The 20,712-nt window shown below is 45.7% G+C and overlaps 1 protein-coding gene across 2 annotated transcripts in view; it reads right to left on the bottom strand.

Annotated features, from left to right (window-relative positions):
* Nucleotides 1-19,596, bottom strand: part of ELMO1 (engulfment and cell motility 1) — a 562,488-nt gene extending 542,892 nt beyond the window's left edge. The window contains exon 1 of one of the 2 annotated variants that reach the window (XM_061165360.1): nt 19,255-19,596. The gene's annotated coding sequence lies outside the window, so the exon portion shown is untranslated. The other variant, XM_061165359.1, reaches the window with a different exon arrangement.
* Nucleotides 19,597-20,712: the final 1,116 nt, after the last annotated feature.

Raw genomic sequence — 20,712 nt, 5'->3', positions numbered from 1 at the left:
GGCAGTATGTGTAGCTCAGTGATGCAAATAGTGTGGGATGGCGCCACCCAGAACTCTGTGAGTAGGAGGGCAACCAGGAAATCAACTTTCCTTTTCTCAGTGTGACTCTATTCCATCCAGAGGAGGGTTTGGGCACACATATTGTCTTTTTCAACTGGGGAAGGGAGGAGGCATCGGGAGGGAATGCCAAGTCATAAACTGAAAGGGCTTGTATTTGCCAAACACCTGAATTTAAACCATTAGTTAATTTCCAACTTGTCTTCGTCCCCTCGCCCCGCCCCACCTCACTTCTTTCAGTGATCCCATGTCCATCCTGGGGGGGGGGGGGGTCTCAAGGCTATAGGGTGGAATCCAGTTATACCTCTATAACAGTCAGATATTTGAAAGGGAGGCACCAGCTCAAGAGGCAAAGGCAAATATGTTGGAATGATTTATTTGAAACATCTCTTAAATCTTTTCCAGAAGTGCTAACAGGCTGAGAGAAGGGCTAGTCTTCAATTTCACTACCCTCTTATTTTGCTGTCTCGAAAAATGCCTTTGGGCATATTCTACCTGCCAGGCAATGGGCAGGACACAGAGGATGCAAAGATAAATATGGAACCTTCATTACATTCAGAAGCCTCCAGGCCAGTAGGAAGACAGAAAAGTAAATAAGTGCAAATTGGTGAGTTTTATCATTCTTTTTTTGCACAAGGCATGAATTAATTCTCTATGGTGGGCCAATCAGTCAGAGGTCTGAAGCTTTCTGAAGGAGACATTAAAGAGTGCAAAGGTTGTAAAGGATGAGGAATGGAGTGAAGAAGAGGCACCAGAAGTCATCCAGCGATCCCCCAAGGGGGCTTCACATCACAATTAACTAGGGCAGGAACACTTTGTTTAAGTACAGATTTCAGAACCCACCTAGAATCCAAATTTCTTGTGTTGAGGACCCAGATTCCAAGTTTTTGTAACTGCTGAGATGATTCTAAAGCAGCTGACGGATTCATGCATTTTTGATTGGGATCCATCAATTACATCCAGCCCCCTTCCTCCATATTACACAGCTAAGAAAACTGAGGCCATCAAGGAGGGCACAGATAAGAGTGAGTTACAATCTCAGGACCAAGACTCTGGCCTCTTGAAACTGAATTCTATGCCTGGACCCCCAGAGCCCACAGACCTCATGAGGCACAACATCTTCCATGAAGCAGGACATTGACCAACAGCAACAGTGGTTGGTGCCTGCCGATGAGTACCAGCCACACTGAGTTACTGATGTGTCCATCACTGCCTCTTCCCCCACTAGAGGCAGGCAAGTCACATGCTGCATATCACCACTTCCCCGGCATCGAGTGTTTAAAGAATGATTCAGTGCGGCTGCCCTGGCGACTCAGTGGTAAAGACCCCGCCTGCCAATGCTGGGGACATGGGTTCAATCCCTGGTCCAAGAAAATCCCACGTCTCACAGACAACTAAGTCAGTGCACCACAACTCCTGAGCCTGTTCTCTAGAGCCCTTGTGCCGCAACTGCTAAGCCCACCGGCCACAACCACTATACAGCCCACGCACACCTACAGCCTGGGCACCACAAGAAAAGTCACCACAATGAGAAGCCCATGTGCTGCAACTAGAGAAAACCCAAGTGCAGCAACAAAGACCCACTGCAGCCACTGACAAATCAATAAAAATAAACATTTTTCAAAAGAGAATGAGTCAGTGAATGAAGTTTACAAATGGGGTCTACAAACAGGAGTCCCCACAGCACTGGGCAAGTACTGAGACGGTCCCCTGTCCTAGGGACCTTATTTTCTCTAAAGGGTCTTTAGAAGACCCATGAATCAAATCTGGTAGTGGAAAACACAATGAACTTAAAGTCTTAATGCAAAGAGGATTCTTAATGTTAAGAACGCTATTCTTAATGCAAAGAACAAACTTCAAGAAGTGCTTTTATGGACATAACCAATTCCAATGAAATGGCTTTTTCTACCTCCAAAAGTTAAAATCAAGCACGTGTTTGAGAGTCAGCCAACCAGAAGGGTGTGGAAAGATATAGGAATGGTGCATCTTGTGACTCCTAATTCCATCCCTTCTAACCAACCATTGGCCTTGAACACACAATTTTTGAAGAGAGGCTCAAAAAGTATGTACCCTTTAACATCTATTGCATGCTGGCTGGAGCCAAGGAACTCTGTTCCTTGGCGACATGTTTCATTTTCTCATGACATTACATGGATACCATTTCCATTTATACAAGAGGATATGGAAGCTATGAGAGCTTAATGAATTTGCCCACAGCAAGTAGGGGATGAGTAATTTCAGACTCCATCTGTGTAGCCGTGGCGATCCTGCCTCTGTCACTCCCCCAAGGCAGCTCAGCAAAGTGTCTAAGAGAGCGAAGGCGTCAGGCCTGAAGCCAGTCAAGGGCTCTATTTAAGGACCTTCTAGTGTTGCGTGATTCCCATATAGACAGAATCAAAGCAGCAGTCAGAATAGTCAGCTTTGCACAGACCTATGGGGTGTGGCTCAATAGATAAAGAATTCACCTACAATGTGGGAAACATAAGAGATGTGGGGTTTGATCCCTGGGGCAGGAAGATCCCCTGGAGGAGGACACGGCAACCCACTCCAGTATTCTTGCCATAGACAGAGGAGCCTGGCGGGCTACAGCCCATAGGGTCACAAAGAGTCAGACACAACTGAATCGACAGTACGCACATGGGATTGGGGAGTCAATTATGATATTTCTAAAGGTGAAACAGGCAGCCTACTAAATCCATACTGGAGCTGTAGAAGCAGAAAAGATCTAGGTCAAGTGAATGCAAGTCCAACCTGAACCACTAAAAACAGAGTCACGGCCCTTCCATCAATTCCCCAATTTGAGCCAGTTTGTAGACCCAAAAATCCCTTAAATAAAGATGAGGCTGGGTGCCCTTGAGGAAGGACCCTGGTACATTGCTAAAAACATATACTGTTAATCTTTCTCCTAGCCTTCCCCCAGAGGGACTGACAGCCTCTTCAGGGAGACTGTGCAATGGGGAAAGGGAAATAATCAAACCTTTGGGGGATTACTGGTCACTGACTCTGAAGAGACACCAATTCCAAGAGACCCAAAATGTCCCCAGTGGCCCACAAGTCAGAGAGGTGCTTATGGAATTCAAGTGATCAGTGGAGTTTCAGCTCAGATCCATCTTGCAGCAGGTCCCCGACTCCAAGCTTTGGTTATTTCCTCGGCCCCAGAATTCATAATCCAAATAGACGTACTCAACAACTGGCATGATCCCCACACTGGGGAAGCAAGGAGTTGTTTGGTTATTTAATTGAAGTTGAAAAGAGCTGGGGAAGGTCTGAGAATGTGGCTCCAAAGGCCTAAACTTGCTCCACCTCCAGAGTGAACTCAGAACACTTAAGTTTGAGGTTTACTGTGTGTGTACTATCTGGCTTAAAAGAAATGGGCTCGGCTCAGCACTTGAACATCAGGATAAATCATTCCAGCAATGAAGAGCCACGACACCTATCAAGTTTCAATTGCTAGCTAAAACCCTTGATAGCTGCTAGAAAAATAATGTGCGATTTTAGCTAAGAAATATAAATTATCAAGGCCATGATACTCTCAGAACTAATAAAAGAAATGTAGGTAACCACAGATGTGGTAAGGATCCCAGCCCCCAGCATGTGTCATGAATGCCTGGTCGCCCACAGGCACCGGGAGGAAGGAAGAGAGAAACAGATTGTCCAGATTCAACACGGGCTGAACCGTGGATGAAGACACAGAGGGGGTAGAAGTTTCAGGGTGGAAGCCAAGAAATGTTTTCTACATTCTTCCAACTTATGTTCTTCTGATAGCTCCGCCCCATAGGCTTTCTGGTGAGGAGGAGAGAATTACAAGCAGACACACGAAGTATAAATACTTCTGCAGGCAGTAACGTGCTGACAATGTTGGTGTCCTCCTCCGGAACGTTCATTACACACGTCTGGGTCCAGTGGAATGACAGAAAAGCAGTAACCACGGCCACCACAGGATTAGGGCACTGCAAAGCCAGCAGCCGCTCGCCTCCCACATCTGACATCTGTCTGGCCCGTGCGTCCATCACAGTGACCTCAGGCGGGACCAGTCTTGAGCAAAACTGAGAGCGATGAGAGTTATGTGCCAGGCATCCCTGAACCACGTGGCCCTGGGGCCCTGATGACTCGGCGATAAAGAAGCCATGTTAAAAGGCCCTTCCAAAAGGACGCTGGGCTCACGTGCACGCTTCACAGCGCTTCTTCCTGCAAACGTTGACTGAGCACCTGCTACGGGCTCAGCACTGGGAATATTTACCCTGGACCTCCAGTCGGCTCAGGAGCAGAGACCGGAAGCGGAGTGTAAAGAGACAGCACAGAGAAACACTGGTGTGTCCCAGGAGGGCATACCGGGAAGCCACGGAGGGCTCCCAGAGGAGGTGACCACTGAGCTCGGCGTGGTGACCAGAGGGAGATGTGGCTTTGGGGTACTTCACGCTCTCTTCCTGCCACCTGACGCCTTTGCCGTCACTTCTTTTCTGTAAATTTGCTCTTAATATTCATTTCCACCTGGTTTCACCTGAGAAGGAATTCTGGGCTCTTATATTTCCCTGGGGAACCGCTGTGAGCCCACTCTCTTCCTCATGATTGGTTTCCAAGCAGAATTTTAAGACGGCACCAGAACAGGGGAGCGAAAGGAGACGCCCTCCCCGAAAGTAGTCCTCTGGTATCCCTGGCCCTTAACGTCGCCGGAAAAAATTCCACATTGTGGCAACCATAGGCTGACTCGTCTCTCCCCTGCACAATGTGCCAGTCTCCTGCTCCAGATGGCAAGCTGAGCAAAAGCCATGGAAGGGCCTCCCACCACCTCCTCATCGGGGCAGGCTTCCCACCACCTCCTCATTGGGGCAGGCTTCCCACCACCTCCTCATCGGGGCAGGCTTCCCACCACCTCCCACCTCATAGCTTCATTTGGGCCTTATCTAAGAAGATGCTTGGGCTTCCCCGGTGGTGCAAGCGGAAAAGAACACGTCTGCCAATGCAGGAGATGTAAGAGAAGCAGGTTCCATCCCTGGGTCTGGAAGATCCTCTGGAGGAGGGCACGGGGCAATCCAATCCCATATTCTTGTCTGGAAAATCCCATGGACAGAGGAGCCTGATGGGCTATGGTCCAGAGGGTCACAGAGAGTCCCACACGGCCGAAGTGACCCAGCATGCACACAAAGAAGATTCTTATTAAATGGCAACAAAATGAAAAGTAAATTATTATAGACACAGAAGTAGTAAGCCATAGATCTGAGAAAACAGCTGCATATGAAAGGATTAGGAAATAAATGAGAAGAAACCCAAAGGATTTAGAATCCATTTCAGGTGCCCTGTAAGAAAATCCCGGCAGTATGGGGAGAATAGGCCCACGCTAAAATCCAGGCAATAAAGAGGTTCTGTCCTAGACTGGCTGCCTGATAATGTTTTACCTTGAGGTTTATAATTCTTTTTTCACTCCTTAGCACTTTCTAGGATGAGGCTTCTTAAAGTGGAGAGAGGGCCACTTGCATCAGAATCAACCTGAGGGACTTTTTAAAATGCAGTTTCTGGGTCCCGGGTGATTCTTAGGCATTTCGAAGTCTGTGAACCACAGAACTAGGGACTTTATCCTTCTTAAGTGGTTGAGATATTCATGCTAAATCACTCAGTTAAATTGTTCTTTAAAATCTGAAGGAGACACTAGTGGCTCAATTGATTCTTTTAGAAATTGTGAAGATTCTAAAAGTAGTAATAGTGAGGTCACATTGTGAGCAGTTTTAAATGATGTAAAAGTTAACACACTGAAGTCAGAAAGATCTTTGCAAAACATAAATGTGATCCCATCACTCCCCTGGGTAAAACACTTCAGTGATTGCTCATTGCTCTTTTGAGAAAGGCCCAGACCCGTGGTCCCAATGAGCCCTCTTTTCCAGTCTAATCCAGGCCTGGAGAGTTCCCTGCCCTGTGTTCTAGCTTCAGTTCCTTCAACATCCAAGTCCGCCCTTCAAATGACCTTCACACACACTAGCCATAGGCAGGGACTCTTCTTTCCCCAGTAAAATCTGTTCTTTCCCTTCTCAGCTCTGGCTGTATTAATGCCCCTGCTGCAGGCGCTCCCAGTATCAGACCTTTACCTCCACAGCCCTTGGCACAGTTTGAATGTCACATTTTCTGTGTGATTCTTTGATTAATGTACACTTCCTCTGCTGAGGTCTAAGAAGTCCATGACATCAGCTACGTGGCTATTTTTTTTTCCCTAGGAAGGAGACCCACCATTGTTTATGTATCATCTAGCATACCCATGGTACATAGCTCAACAAATATTTGTGGATGAACCAAGGAATTAAAGAGTATTTCAAAAGCAAACACTGGGAGCTGATGCAGATCCCACAGTAGCCACCAAGAATTTAAACATACTCTGATCTCTGTCCTAAAGGTTAAAGGTTCTAGGGTCTCTCCAGCACCAGGAGGACTCAAGTCCTCTGGTGGTTTCCCTTCCCCTGCCTACGTTACAGGATGCCTTCCTTTGCATTTACCATTTCAAAAGGACGAGCCCAACTCTTCCTAATTCAATTTCTGGAATTTGAAAGAAAAGTGGAGTTCAATATTAAATGCTATTATGCCATTTCTCTGGGCCTTGCTCTGATTTGGCTGTAAAAAATTACCCTAAAGCCTATTCATTGTCTGAAAAAATATATGCTGATATAAAAACAGACCTGGGGGTTTTCACAATGACTTACTTCCTATATTTTTGTACACCTTCATGAGTCTTATCATTCTCAGCTCCAGGTGCCGACTCTCAGACTGTTTCAAGGCATTTTCAAATGCTGGAATTGTTACCAGCATATTTGAATGATTTCAAATGGCCCTAAATAAGCTGGCAATAATCACAACACAATTTCTACTACAGTAGAATGAGGCTTCACGAAGATATAAATGAATCCACCATTACTGCCCTCTCCTCCCTGCCATCTTGCCAGCAGTTGGCCCTGGCTCAGGTAATGAGGCTTCCCTCATAGCTCAGTTGGTAAAGAATCTGCCTGCCAATGCAGGAGACCTGGGTTCGATTCCTGGGTCGGGAAGATCCCCTGGAGAAGGAAATGGCAACCCACTCCAGTATTCTTCCCTGGAGAATCCCATGGACAGAGGAGCCTGGCGGGTTCCATACAGTCCATTGAATCACAAGAGTCGGACACGACTTAGCAACTAAACCACCACCACCAGGTAATGAAGGGCTTGCGGCCTTGACTGTACTCTTTCACATGTTCCTGAAGCAAAGTTCTCACAGCATTGTTCCCCATCCTTCACCAAGTAGACAAAATATTCCAATACAATGGGTTCAAGTAAGGCAAAAATGAACTAGACAAATCAACAGAGACACAGCAGCAAGAGAGCGTTATAGCATCTGATGTGCTACAGAAAAATCCTGGATTTTCAAAGAAGAGTGAAATTCAACATTGAAACTGCTATTATACGGTTTCTCTGGGCCTTGCATTGGTCTGCAGCCAGTCTCCCTGACATGTATCATCTATAAAATGGGTCCAAGGTGAATGAATATGTTTGAATCACTGTTAATCTGATCTATATTTTGCTATGGATGTAATTCTCCAGTGACTTATCGTAAATTTATATTTCACTATATAAATCTTTGTATGGGTCTTTAACATTTATTTAACATTGGATCCTATTTAAAGCTACACACTAATCCTGATAGATAGTAAAGAGGCCTTACCACACAATGGACAATCTAGCAATGAAAAATCCATACTTATCACCCTAACTGGGAGAAGAGAAAGTGACTGGGGATTTTGTTGTACACTAAAGAGAGTGTATAATTTGTCAGGTACCAGACAAGATTTGATTATAGTGATTAGATAAAAGACTTTTCATGACTATAGTATCAGGGGTGTGGGGACTATACTTTTCAAAGCACAGACTTGGAGAAGTAGTTTTCACTTGGCACATTTCTCTCCTACACCCATACTTCATGGCAGTTAAGTGTCTATGTTGAGGTTTTGTTTTGTTGTTTTCCAACCCACTTCATAAAAGCCAGTACCAAGTGGCAGGTATATAAGCTACTGCTTAATGAGCTGGTGAGCCTTTCAGCTAGTTGTTGCCATCCTGAAGGAGCATGAAGTAGAAAAGGCATCCAAATAAACTGGCAATGGCCAGGGAAAATGAATAGAAATGGAAACAGGTGGCTTCTACTTAGGTGGCCATAAAATGAACTGTCCAAACTGGTGTACTTTTGAAAGAGAAACGGTACAATTAATCACGCTGGGATGACAAAGCTATACTACGGCTGTACACTCAGGATTGTAGACATCCTAGTTTTATTTTCCTATTGTTTATATCCAGAATGTTTTCTAATCTGATTTATAGGCTCAAATTAAAGAAGAAAAATGAATACTTTCTTACCACTCACCTGCCAGTGAACATTTCAACCATCCCTACTCCTGGGAAGTTCCAAACGACTTAGAAAGGGACAGTTACAAAGCATTATTGGAACCATTGAGCTAAGTCCTTAACATGCAGCATAATCATATGAAACTCAGTTCAACCGAATGAAATTCCTGCCAAATACTCCTCCACTATTGCTCCATAAACTGGGGCTTTCTCAGGGGGCTCCCATCCACAACGAATAAGAATAGCCTCAGGAAAGCTGAATTCAAGGAAAGGGAAAGACTCCCAATTAGCAACCTCAATTCTCTCTATCCAAGGTAAAATAATAATAAAACAGTAAAATTCCAGGTTAGTTGTCAATGAATGGGGGATAGAGATCCATTTACAAGAGGTTTTATTTGAGGGCCCCATGTTGCTAACATTAGTCATTATGTCAGTTCTTTTAATTCACAAGCAACTGTAATTTTCCCTAACCTTCAGTCTATTTCTCCTGTATTCCAGAAGAAAAGATATGTAAATCAACCTAACAGTCTAGTCAAGATTTAAGGAGGAATTCCCCAAGCTACTTAAAGAAGATAAAATAATAAATGTGTGTCTTTAAATGATTTCAGGAAAATATTTGAATAAAAAACTTGAATCAAAACTACTGCATAAGTATTAATAACATCAACAACCATAGTAAATCCAACCCAACCAAGGACTTTTGGGGTATCTTACTTTACAATCATTATCATGTTTATTTAACCTCAGCAACTCTAAGAGGTAGGGACTTATGCCCATTGGAAAGGTATAAAATCTGAAGCTGAGAAAAGAACCCTCAACCAACACATATTTATTTAGATTTAAACCTCAAAGACTTTTCTCTTTTTCCCAAATCCATTCAGTCACCAAATCTTTTATTTTCATCAATGCCAATATCCTTTCCTTCTGGCTTAAATCCAGCTTGGAGAGGGGGAAGGGTTGGCCCTCTGAAAATTGTCTCTTTAAAAGAAGAGGATTAACCCACTCCTCAGACTTGAAAATGGAGTTGCATTTACACAGGAAGCTTTATTTACTCATTTGACCAAGACTGTGTGTTTCCTCGGGTTGGCCTAGAAGAAAGTGGCTTACAGCTGCCATCTTTCCTTGGCACTTCCCTCCTGCTGTACCATCTAACCTATCTTCCATCTGGTCTTGGGACTTATGTTCCTTATTGAATTCCAATTGTGTCTTTTTTCTTGCCTAAAATACTTTAGCATTCCTTTCCACTCATTCCAAATGCCCAGCTCCCTGAAGAATTGATATAAGACCTCTCTCAAACTTTCTCCCCATTACCCTGATTGCTGTATTCCCCAAACTTAACCAGTTTTTTCTTTTAACATTCAGCTTTCCAGAACATTCTCAGAGTCATTTCATTGTGAACTCCTTCCTCTGTGATCTACACACACTCTAAACCTACATTTGTCACACTCTATTATGACTATCTATTAATGAATTTGTTTCCGCAATAGCGCCCCTCACCAAACTGCTCATCTGAAGTGGGTCTTATAAGGACAAGCAAGAGTCTTGGTTGCATGACATAAAATGCTATCAAAATGGCTGTTGAATGAATGAATGAATGAAGTATTATGAGGCATACTATAAGCCCAATCATATTTCAACTTAAAAATACTCATATGCATATTTAAGTATAAGACACACATTTAAAACATTATCACTGTTGTTTTAGTCACTAAGTCATGTATGACTCTTTTGCGACCCCATGGACTGTAATAGCCTGCCAGGCTCCTCTGTCCACAGGATTTCCCAAGCAAGAATACTGGAGTGAGTTTGCCATTTCTTTCTCCAGGGAATCTTCCCCACCCAGGGATCGAACCACATCTCTTGCATTGGCAGGAGGATTCTTTACCACTGAGCCACCAGGGAAGCCCGTTTAAAAATATATACTACAATAAGTAAATAAACTTTCACTGTGCTTCTCTTATCTTAATCCAGGCAAATGTTTCTCCAAATCCTCAAAGAATGGGCAGTAATTGAGAAAGTAGTTCTAACGAGTTGAAGTCACTATTTGGCAGTAAAGTAAGTTCAAGGATGATGGAAACATATACATTCCTTGATAGAAGTTTTGATTTAATGTAATTTATACTGACTTGCTATAAAAATAAAAATGATAAGCACTGGAGAAAACAAGATTTAGCAGGTGATAGAATAGTTTCTTTGCTCCTAAAGATCTCTCAATATTAGGAAAGCTACATGGATATGTGTGTGTGTGTGTGTGTGTGTGTGTGTGTGTGTGTCACACACACACACATACACACATACACAACAAACATTTACTATTTCGTGTATGAAAGGATCAGTCCTATCCCCCAAATCTAAATGTCTGAATACTTGGCCACTTCCTACTGAATGGCGCGTGGTTAGAATAATGAGGGCACATGGTCCACTATAAAAATGCTCTGAAAATGATGGGGTGGGGCAGTGGTGAGGGTGGGCAAGAGTCAAGGCAAAACTAGTCTTACTGAGTGTTATTGGAATTCTCTCTTCACTCAGCCAAAAATACGCAATCTAACCAAAGTCCCTCCACTGGCTCCACCTCCCAAGCCACATGCCTTCTGGGGGCCAAGGGTAAAGCCAGCTGTGGCTCTGCATTTGGATAAAAGAGCCTGAAAACAGGGGAAAAAAAATTATTTTGAAATGCATTACGCTTTGAAATTAAGGGTAATTGTGTGTAGCAGCCTGGAAAATATAGCTCATCCAGGACTGCTCAGCCACAGAACCCCAGAGCACAAAACACTGGCTTTCTAAATGCAATCTCAAACTAAAAAAAAAAAAAAAAAAAAAAAAAGCACAAAGGGCGGAAGGAAGGGTGGAGGTTGGCTATAGGGCTGTGACTTATAAGAAGGTGGCTGCCTCAGGGAGATACAGCTAGTACACGAGCCGGCAATATCTCTACATCGCCTAAGCCACTAGATGCTGTCCGGCTCTAGCGGCACAACAGTGAAGGTAAATAAAAGGTTGACAGATAATTACACAAGAAAACAAATGTGGCAAGATTAGGACAGGGATCTAATGGACAGAGTGGAAAAGGACTCCACACCCAGCAGCATTTTAAAGCAATGTCCTGGTCATCCTAACGGACCATTAGTATCTATCACTACTCAACTAGCCAAGGTGTATTTCACCAGCAGAGGAGGCATTTCACCCTCTTAACTCATCCCCACACAGACAGTTCTTTAATCTCGTGACAGATCTGTGAACAAGCCCAGCTGAATTTTGCGACCACCTTCCTGTTTCATTGATTTTATTCCCATTATGTGGAGGATATAGCTAAAGTGGTAACCATGGGCCAGAATTCAAGACCTTGTGAGGAAACGGAGACATAAAATCACTAGCTACAGTTTTTTCCAACCAGGGGGTACCAGGAAGAAACACACATGAAACTGACTTGAAAGCAATTTGGGTTAGGAAGACAACTGCAGTTTTAGGAGAGGAAGCTAGAGAGGAAACTTAGAGAATTAGAGGAAATAAATGAACATAAAGGGTGAGACCACCCATGTGTGAAAAAGCCACCTTAGGGCAAAGGAATCACCAGTGAATAGAAAACTGGGGCACTTTTAACTGCTGTCAAAAGTCTAGCCTGTCGGATAGCCCAGAGTTGGACTAATTCATGCAAGAAGACCAAACAGTGGTTCTTCCTATGGGAAGGGTACCGGCAACTGATAATGTCTGGAGACATATTTGGTTATCACACCAGTGTGCTGCTCCTGGCATCTGGTAGTAGAGGCCAGAGAAACTAGTAAACATCCTAAGAGTCATAGGACACTGTCCACAACAAAGGATTATCCAGCCTCAAGGGTCAACAGTGAGACTGCCTGACATAAAGGATCAGCATAGATTGGCAATAGTCTGCAAGAAGAAAAAGAGAATTTGCAGTCTCAGCATCACCCAAGGGAGAAACCATCCTGGCTAAAGACTCCAGTCTCTGGTTCCCTTGGTTGATATTAACATATGGAGCAGGAGAAGTAGCAAAAAAAGGTACGACTAGCTGAAAGATACTTTAAATGTATTCCTTCCTCCAAATTGGTCCTCATCACCACCACCATCAAGTAGTTCCACGCTTTTGATTTCATCATGACTCATCCACAAAGAGAAAAAACTGTTGGTTGAAGAATATGTGTCTATTCTCCTTGGCAAACTTCAGTCTCATTTTTGATTAATGAATTGCATTCTGGCTTATATGCTTCAATATCATGAGCTTGGGTGATGGGCAGGCTCTCCCTGAGAGAAGGATCACTGACTCCCAAGACTAAAGAGGTCACCTCTGGAATGGGATATACAAAGTAAGGCACTGAAAAACTTGGCCTCAGTGATGACAGATACATCCCTAGATGCCATGGCAACCGGGGCACATCCATCAGAACCCAGGGCATTTTCATTAGCATATAGGAGTGAAGGGTAACCTGGATGGGCTGCAGCATAGCTTGACATGGGGGTCCTGGCCTCCGACTAGGCTAGTCCAAGAGAACCAACAAGAAGAATAAGCAGTCAACATAAGAGTCATGGGGCATGTGAAAGAAACAGCAGCATAAAGGGTCAGAAAAGGCAGACGTCGGCTCAGATCTGCTCTCTAAGCACAACAGTGACATTTCATTTCTTCAAGCCACTTCTATAAAATGGATAAGAACACTATACCAGTTCTTCCCCACCATCTTCAAAACAGCATTTCCTGGAGGAAGCATGTCAGCTGCCGGCACAAGGAGGAAGATGTTGCATGAATCCTGTGACTCCAAGGCCACTGGGGCAATGCTCAGTCAGAGGTTACTCACTCCTGCCGCCCTCCAACCTCTGCTCCTTATCCAGCAAGTATAACCCACCCAACCCACAGCCGTCCAGGAGCCCAACAAGTAGTATGCTTGCCACTGTTTTCTACTGAGGAAAGTGATATTCTCTGCATCAACTGTTAGAACTAAAATGGCCAAAACTGTAGCCTCAACTCCTAAAATTAAGGTTCCAATAATAATCTTGCTCAGATTCTGGAAATCAGCGTTTGTGGGGGCCTAGAACACTGAGACTCATCATCTCCTTCTATTTATACATGTGACTAATGTCTCTACTCAGTAGTAGGCCAGGTTGTTGCTGTGGTTAATACTGTTTGATGATCTAGCATTCCCTCTCCCACACAGATTCCTACCGGATACTTGGCTGTTCACCCCACCTTAGGCTGGTGACAAAATTCTGCTCAAACTGACCTGCACTTATCTTAAACAAGTTCAGAAATCCTAGTGCTAAGTCACAAGTTAAATTAATCATGGATCATAAGAGTGATCTGAAGTCTTCAGTTCTGGCTATTAAACATAAGTTCCAATTGTTGACACTCAGACAAACTAAATTATCCAGGGATCCAAAAACTGCAGCCAGTGTGTATATTGTGTTTTCAGGCTGGCTTTGCTGTATCTAAAAGTGCTGCACTAGGCATATTCAAAGGCTTTCATAGGCCACACACATTTCATGGGAGCCACACTCTGTTCCCTGGATAACTGGTCTTCAAAATCCTGATGTTTTGAATGGTACTGAAGTTCTCAGCCTTTTTCTTTTTTTGGTTGGCCAGTTCCAAGCCCTGGTCAGCTAAGAAGCTTAATCTAATTGTGTATCACAGCAGCGGCAGCCACCAGACAAGATTACTTCTGTCTTTGCAAACCTCTGAAAGTAATGAAAATCATGCATTTGAGAACTGTGAGGTGTAGAATATGAAAGAAAAAGTTCAGTGGAGTAAGTTCCAAAGACCTCAAAAGCTTAAAGACTTCATAAGCTCTAAACTAAAACTTAGCCAGAAAAGAGTATTTTCACTCATTTTATGCTAAGTTAAAAAGTTATTACATATAATCTATTGCCCTTCCATGTCACTAAAGTGAAAACCATACACTTGGATCTCCAGCTTTGTCAAAATGGCATTCTTGGGGCCTAACAGACCATCGAGTTCTATGAACAGCAGTATTTTAAAGGCTGAGTCGATGGCTGATGCTTTTATTGCATCTGATTCATCATTGGGAAACAGCATCTCTTGCAGGAGATTAAACTAACAGCATTTTGTAATGAGGGAGGGTGCTAAGTGTTTCTTAAAGTATGACCCCATGAACACTTTCATCACTATCCTTGGCAAATGGTTTAAAATGTATATGCCTAGCACCCCCAAAATTATTAAAATAGACTTTTTCAACACGAGTCATATTAAGTAATACATTTGGCATTTAGATTTGGTGTCTGCTTTGTAAAACACTCTATTTTCCATTGTACTCTCTTCTATTTCATGTTTTCAACTGTTGGTCTGGACCTAAGAAATTGATGTTATGATCCATTTCCTACTGCAACCCTAAACTTTAAAAACACTAGTTAGGGGAGGAGCCAAGATGGCGGAGGAATAGGACGGGGAGACCACTTTCTCCCCTACAAATTCATCGAAAGAACAATTGAACGCAGAGCAAACTTCACAAAACAACTTCTGATCGCTAGCTGAGGACATCAGGCGCCCAGAAAAGCAGCCCATTGTCTTCAAAAGGAGGTAGGACAAAATATAAAAGATAAAAAGAGAGACAAAAGAGCTAGGGACAGAGACCCGTCCCGGGAAGGGAGTCTTAATAGAGGAAGTTTCCAAACACCAGGAAACCCTCACACTGGCGGGTCTGGGGGAAGTTTTCGAATCTCGGAGGGCAACCTAACTGGGAGGAAAAAGAAATAAAACCCACAGATTATGTGCCTAAAAGCAACTCCCAGCAGAAAAGTACCCCAGACACCCGCATCCGCCACCAGCAAGTGGGGGCGGAACGGAGAGGAGCGGGCAGCATTGCTTAGGGTAAGGACCGGGCCTGAGTGCCCTGAGGGCAATCGGAAGGAGCTTTTGTGAGATAGCAACTTAAACTGTGGGGTAGCAAAAGAGAGAGAGAAAATTAACCAGCCCGAACACACTGCCGGCCGTTCACAGAACAAAGGGACCGAGCAAGTCCAGAGGAGCTAGCCGGCTGCAGAACAGCATCGAAACGTGTATATTATCTATGGTGAAACAGATCACCAGCCCAGGTTGGATGCATGAGACAAGTGCTCGGGCCTGGTGCACTGGGAAGACCCAGAGGGATCGGGTAGAGAGGGAGGTGGGAGGGGGGATCAGGATGGGGAATACATGTAAATCCATGGCTGATTCATGTCAATGTGTGACAAAACCCACTACAATATTGTAAAGTAATTAGCCTCCAACTAATAAAAATAAATGAAAAAAAATAAAAAAAATAAATAAAAATAAAAACACTAGTTAACTAGAAGAAGCAGAAATGGAGTTGAGTAATTAGCAGCAAACACTTGAGGCTTTGTGATGTAGAGAGGCTTTGTGACATCTTAAAAATCAAATGATCCACTTGGATGGTTTCAGGCATTAAAAAAGTGGTTGCAGGCTTCAGTTACAAACCTTAAGGGTACCCATTGTCTTAGATCCAGACAGGATATGTCCTCCATAGGAATGATTACCTATAAACCTACGGTGTTAAGAAAGATGATAATGTCAGCAAAGTGTGTGTTCTGAGCCCCTTGGGACAGCCCCAGCCACATCCTCTCTGCAAGGGCTTCAAAGCATTCCCTTCCTCCACCTTTATCCCCACCCATTCACACCCAGCACCTGAAGGGGGGTTATTTATTACTTTAAAACACTCAAATGTTGTCTTATGTCAATTTAATAAGTATGTATGATTTGTTAACAGCACTGTAGAAGCCCCTTGTCCCATTTCCTCTCTCTCACTTTTCTTCTCTTGGGCTTTTCTCATCTCTCTTCTCCCCAGCATCTGCTACCCAGCTCCGTTCTATCTTCCTCTCCTTCCTCCTTTATTCCCTCTCCTCCTCTCCTTCACTCCCATCTGCTGGGGGAGTGGAGTGGAATACAGTGGCTGTCTCTGACTTCACTCTACTCACAGTAATACCCTTCTTCCCAGGGGAGTCTTCCTTTGGCTAAAGTAACACACACTTTAAAAAGACATTCTCCAAGGAGAGTGATGAAACAGATACCAAATCTAAAGCGGCTATGTGTTATTAATAAACTGTACTGGTTGTTCACTCTCCCAAGGAATCATTTCTCAGTTCCTTTCTTCAGGCTGAAATTCTAAAGGTAGGAGTTTACTCAAGGCAGAAAGGGATCTGCAAGAGGTGCGGCTGAGCATGGGGAAATGACAGAGGAGAAAAGGCAAAAAGCCTTTTCTTACTTGTCCCTGATGCTGTAGTATTTTCTTGGTATATTTCCCTGGTGAGCTTCTCCTATGAAGGCCCATCTTAATAAGTCAACAAGTACTTATTGAGCCTACTAGGTAGGAATCAGTCTAGGTTCTGGCCCTGTAAATAAGACAAGGTTTCTGCCCTTGTGGAACTTCCATTCTAATGGTCAAGATAGACAATAAGCAGACAAACAAACAAATATATAATGCCAGAGGGTAATAAATGTTAAGAGGGAAAACTGAAAGACTTAAAAGAACCAGGGAGTGGCTGGTTGCTATTTTACAGTAGTCAGGGAAGCCCTCCTATAAACTGACAACTGACCTGAAGGAAACATTGGAGTGAGCCATCTGGATATGTGGGGGAAAGTTCCTTGTGAAAAAGGAATAATATGTGCAAAAACCCTGGGGTGAAAGAGAAGAATGTGAGGCAAAACAGAATTGCTGCAGTCAAGAAGGGCAGAGAGATAAGTCAGAAGAAGGGGTAGACGTGTCTGCTCCCGAATTCCACCATCTCAGGTGTGGGCCAGCCTCCCAGCCTGCCCCTCCCTGACACCTACCCAGCTTCTTCACCATTCCCTTCCCTCCTGCAGAGTCTGAACACTCAAGGTCATTCCCTCAGATTTTCTGAGAGGACAACCAATCCATCTAATTAAAAACAAATAAAACCAAGTCATAAGCCATAGGAAGAAAGCAATATATATGCACATTTAACCACAGCCCTTAAGAGATAGGAAACCTACCACAGTAAAGAGCAGGTCCAGAAGGTCAGCTATAAGAAAAAAAAAAAAAATGTCCTCCACTTAACAGCAGGGGATCTGACCTTCAAACTCACAAACTGGGGAACAATAAACTTTGAAACAACCCTGGGCAGTAGGTATGGAGGTGAGATACTATGGAAAACCATGATCAGAGGAGGCTGATGGTAATGGCCACTGACACCTTTTGGTTCTGAAAGTGAACCTGAGTGGTGTTAGGCCCCTCTAGTTCCCAAAGTTATCCTCAAAGAGTTGATATATAAATGCTGGTCATTAATTACTTTTCTTTTATAGACCAAAAAAAGAACAACTAGAAAATTCACCCCCAAGTCACTGGCAGCCCTACGTGGGGAGCACTGCGGCCTCTGTCTCAAGGGTGGAGAAACCCTTGTCACAGATTCTCTGAAATCTTAAATATAACGATCTAAGTCCGCATCATTTAAGGCCAGTGATGTTAGTAGGCCCAATCTGGGGGCACTGGGCATCACAGAGTATGCCCTGCGAGGCTCCGGAGCTGTCCAGAGACCCACAGAGCCGGCTCACTACCCGGGGTCAAGCGCTTGGCTTTAGGTCAACGCAGGTCCCACCGTCAACAACCCTTCTCCGGACCAGTCAATCTCAAACAGCACCTAGGCTTCAGAGGGTCACTCGGCGGCGGCGGGACTCCACGGCTCCAGAGCCCCTCTCGGTCTTTCGGTCTGTCTCTCTCTGTCTCTCTCTCTCTCTCACACACACACACATACATACACACGCTCGCCGCCCTCGCGCGCGCCCGCGGCACCACACGGACTTCCCAAACCCAAAACACACGCGCGCACCCCACGGCCGGCTGAGTTCTGTATTTCCTCTTCCTCAAAGCTACTCTTGCGATCTTAGCCGCCCCGCTCTGCTTGGGATTCCAGGGCCCCCAGAGCTCGGCTACCTCCCTTCCCTGAAGGCGCGCCCGGGGCGCCCCCCCACCCCCGCCCCTGATGCCAGGATCACCCATCGAATCCCCCCACCTCCTTTCCGGGTCCCAGCCGGGACTTCTGAGTGTCCCCGGGAGGCGGGTATTTACTAACAGTCGTCTGGGGCTCCCAGCTGTCCCTGCCGCCCCTTCCCGTCCCTCCGGGCCCTCCACCCCTCTAGCCCATCACCGCCCCCTGCCAGTAGCGCGCTCGCCGGGGGATTCCCTCCCATCTTCCAGCGCCTGAGAAAAGCCGGGAGTCCTCGCTGCCAGTCCTTTCTCCCGCGCACCCTCTGTGGTGCCCAAGCCCCCAGTCCCACTCGCCCTGTCCCTAGTCCCCAGTCCCCCGGCGCCAGCAGCGCAACCCCAGGTCGACCCCCTGCAGCCGGCCCTGGCCGAAACGTCTCGGCTGGTTCCCTCGTCACGAGCCCTGCGCCCCGTCCTCGGCGCCCCTCCCTCGGCTCCCATTCCCCCTGCCGCCTCCCCCTCTGCCCTGACTTCTCCAACTGCGGAGTGCCCGGGCGCGCCCGCAGCCTTCACCCCGCAGAGCCCGCGGCCACCCCCGCCTGCGCCGCGGCGCCCCCAGAAAGGAAACAAAAGTCTCCGCGGCGCCCAGAGTCCCCCGGAGCAGGACGCCTCCTCTTCGCCCCAGCCCCAGGTCCCTCCCGGGCCGCGCTGAGGTCAGCGAGTCAGGGCGCCGCGCCAGCCCAGGAAACTTTACGAACCTGCCCGGGGTCGCAGGACGGCGGCGGCGAGGGTTCCCAGCGATAAGATCTCTGGCGACCCCGCGACCGTGGAAGGGGAGCCGGAGGGTCTGTCGCCCAGCTCGGGGGCCGCGGCGCTGTGAGTGGCTCTGCCTCTCTCTATCCCGTGCCCATCCTCGCCCGCTCTCGCTCGTCCGAGCACACGCACTTACACTCCGGGTCGGCCGGCTGCTGCGCCGCCGGCTGCCGCTGCTCTCACTTCCTCTTCCTTCCTCCTGCTGGCCAGAGACACATTTTGCATCTGCAAGGCATCCAGAGATTAGCCGCGAACTCTCCTACAGAGCAGACGCTGCGGAGTGGCCGCCGGCGCCCCCGGCACCTGCGCCGGGACCCGCGTGGTTGGCGCGTTCGCTTCCAGCCGGCGCCCTGCTGCCTGCCCACCGCACTTCGCCTGGGGGGGATGGGGGTGCCCACGACTTTTTGAAGGCCCCCTACTTAAAGAGAAGGAAATGTCAAACACCGTGCACGCCTCAGTTCTGCTATAAATAATATTGTGCAGAGCATGACTTCTCGGATGAGCTCACAAGCGGCGTTTTGCAGGCACTAATTAACTCCGTCACCCTCATAGCGCCACCTCCGGGAGGCCTGGAGTGCGTGGCATTTTTTTTTTTTTTTTTTACGAGCTTTCAATTTTGGCAGTTGCTTTGGGATTTTGAGGGGAAACTTCGGTGGGCCGTTTTAAAGCTACTTGAAGAGGCTGATGTGTTTGTTTTGACGTTCTGCCTGGACTCGGACAGCGCGACAAAATTAACGACAGAACGTTTCCTCCTCCTCACAGTCACCTGTGCGCTTACAGACCACGGGATTTATTTCTCATCAGTTAAGCCAGGGACTCCCTAATTTTGCATAACTTTGCTTAAAGCAAGACGTTCTATCCCCAATTTGGTCTGTAAGGTACATTATTTGATTCATACAAGCTACTTTAGTCCTTTTCAAAGCAGAAATTAAGCGCGTTAACTGAGTAGCTGCCAGGAGGGAAATGACAGTTGTTGGAAGGCTGCAGGAGAAACCCCTGTCCTCTCCAAATTCTGAAGTATCTATGCTGGCTGTACCAGAGAAGGAAAAGACAATTGCTATGCATTCCCTGCATATTGGCAAAGGACATAAATTGGAACTGGGGAATTAGAATGTAAGCAAGATGTTTTTTAGGGTTCAGTACCACCCACCCCACCACCTAGGCCCCAAAGGAGATTTAAATTTTAACTCTGCACTGACTGCAGCCATGAAATTCAAAGATGCTTGCTCCTTGGAAGGAAAGCTATGATCAACCTAGACTGTATTAGAAAGCAAAGACATCACTTTGCCAGCAAAGGTCCATGTAGTCAAACCTATTCACAATAGTCATGTCCAGATGTAAGAGTTGGACCATAAATAAGGCTGACTGCCAAAGAATTGATTCTTTCAAATTGTGGTACTAGAGAAGACTCTTGAGAGTCCCTTGGACTGCAAGGAGGTCAAACCAATCAATCCTAAATAAAATTGACCCTAATTATTCACTGGAAAGACTGATGCTGAAGCTGAAACTCCAGTACTTTGGCCACCTGATGCGAAGAGCCAACTCATTGGAGAAGACCCTGATGCTGGGAAAGATTGAGGGCAAGAGGAGACGG

Source organism: Dama dama, chromosome 18 (assembly GCF_033118175.1).
Source record: "Dama dama isolate Ldn47 chromosome 18, ASM3311817v1, whole genome shotgun sequence".
NCBI classification, from domain to species: domain Eukaryota; kingdom Metazoa; phylum Chordata; class Mammalia; order Artiodactyla; family Cervidae; genus Dama; species Dama dama.
Note: the sequence above shows the minus strand (reverse complement) of the source record. Positions and strands in the feature narration are given on the sequence as shown.